At 37.2% G+C, this 2,415-nt stretch overlaps 1 protein-coding gene across 1 annotated transcript in view; it reads right to left on the bottom strand.

The window, feature by feature from the left end:
* Positions 1-2,415, bottom strand: part of CRLF3 (cytokine receptor-like factor 3) — a 55,332-nt gene that overhangs the window by 20,245 nt on the left and 32,672 nt on the right. The window lies entirely within an intron of this gene.

Raw genomic sequence — 2,415 nt, forward strand, 5'->3', positions numbered from 1 at the left:
CACGGCACTCTAACCCAAGCAACAGAGTGAGACTCTGTCTCAAAAAAAAAAAAAAGAAATCCTTAATTCATTGAGGTAAGTCTGGAAAATATCTGATGGGGAAAAATGTTGTGATACAAATATTTTAAAAAGTACCTTCAAAACTGTATCTCAAACTGGAAGAGCTACCTCAGTTCATGTTCCCTGTGACTTTATTTTAATTGTAAAGCAAAAGGGATTTTTCTTTGAGGAGAGAAGAAAATATTCAATGGTAGTTAATGAAAAAATTTTGAAGGCCCCCAAATATCAAATCCATAACGTGGAAGCTACTTCTATAATTCTGAATTACATACCTTACACCATCGGACTATGATGCCTCCAGGTTTCTCTACTAGTTCTTCTATCTGTACTGGTGGGCGAGATGCTACCGTTCCATGCTTAAAAATGTGGTCTTTCACTATGTTAAGAACTGAGTCATCCAACTGAGCAGATAAACAAGGCACATCAACCAACAAAGGCACTTCTGGTAAGCTGAGGAAACAAAGCTCAGTTTATGAGACTTTAACCTGAGAGTTAAAGATACAAGGACTATTTTAGAGCAGTCACATGCTTGAAGGATCCTGAAGCCCAGTAAGTGATTCTCACGGCAGTGAGGGCTTTGCAAGGTGTTCCATAAAGATTCTCTTCTCAAATAAATATAAACAAGACAGAAAATTGGTAGAATCACAACTGTCAAGCTTATACCAAAAGATCTGCTTTACTGAAATATGACTCAATTTCAATGACATGTACAGAATTTCTAAAATTTAACAATTCTCTTATACGCTGGAATTGAAGAAAATGTGTAGTAATACTATAACAAAGATTGCAATCACAACTATTTCACACTAGTAATAGTGGTAATGGGCAGTGAAACTTTGAAAAATATATCCTCTATCTCCCTTAATCAGAATCTTTAACAGAGAAAACAAACAAAATAAACAAGCAAACAAACAAAAAGACAGAGTTGAAATGCTTAAAAGTAAGTGCAAAACGCATAAACTCTATTACCTGTCCAATTGAATGTGTGAGGCCTTTTTCGTAAAGCTCCACAGTTTTTCATTTTGTTCTCCTACACCACCAAGTATGGCGATCTCACCTACAACCAAGAATAAGAGAACTAGTAGAGTAAAAAGCAGTCACATTATAAAGTAATCCACACAACTCACATCCAGGTGGGTCTCTGGTTTTCTTGCAAACAAATCTTAACTGATGGAATAGTCAAATTCCCAAAAAACAGAAACTATTTTAGAAGTGATTCTAAGGTTAAGTCCAGAGAAAAAGGGAGGGACTGCAACATTTTTCCAGAGGTGAATTCTGCTCTAAAAGGGGAAATCTGGTTTGTCAACCAATTCAGACAAAGCAGAAGGTCCAGGGACTTTTTCCCATCCCTTCTACAGAATCTTTATCGACTCTAATAGGAGCCAGCACAAAATGCTACCCTGACAGGAACGATAAGGCATATAGTCTTAAAAAGCCAGATGATGCAGTTATGTTTTCTCTAAAAGAATATCATATATTAGATTAGAAATTATTCAACAGAATGATAAAAAGGAAATGCTAGATAGAGGCATATGAAAATGACCAACTTCTATGTCCCTCCTCAGCCCTAAGAACGCTGCCAGAACTTTTCCATCTGCAAGTGCCCTGGACTTAAGTTTTGTGGGATCATATGACCTTCTTCACCAAAAGAAAAACAGAAACATATCAAACATTGCCTAAAAATCCTCAAAATTCCACAAAAAAGTTTTTATCCCTTGGGAAGAGGGGGAGGGAAGAGCTTGAAATTAAAAATAATTCTGAAGTATAGAAAAATTCAAGCATCAAATGCTATAACAAACATGTATGTGCCTCAAAGGATTTCTTTTCTAAAATAAAACCAAATGGTCAGTTCTCAGGGTGATGGGTGTATACTCCTGACCTGTGCTGAACTGTTTCTGGGTTTGTTTCCAAGTGCAAAGCCTCCAGGGAAAGACATTCTGCGGTGCTGCTAAAAGGAATTTTCTCAAAGGCACAGTTGTGGTCAGTGGTAAATAAACACTTCTCACTGAAGATAAGACAAAAATGTAATTAGCATGTAAAGGTAACACTAGTGCCATATTGTAAGGGACCAAATGGGGATTTAATTTCCAGGTGGAGTGACAGACGTGTGAGTCATCCACACTTTTCATCCTAACAGCATTCACTCTGCACAATGGATGGTATTCAGGCTCCTTTTCCCCAATGGCCCCTGAAGTGTTGGCGTCCCTTAGTGTTCTCCTCCCTGCCACCTACTCTTCTCATATTATATAACATCTCTTGAAGATTTTACTTATTCCCATGGATTCAGATTTGATGCATATGCCATTTAACTGCCACTTTCACATCTCCAGGTATGATCTCTTTATTATATGTATA

Source organism: Propithecus coquereli, unplaced genomic scaffold (genome assembly GCF_000956105.1).
Source record: "Propithecus coquereli isolate 6110/MARCELLA unplaced genomic scaffold, Pcoq_1.0 Scaffold281, whole genome shotgun sequence".
Classification (NCBI taxonomy): domain Eukaryota; kingdom Metazoa; phylum Chordata; class Mammalia; order Primates; family Indriidae; genus Propithecus; species Propithecus coquereli.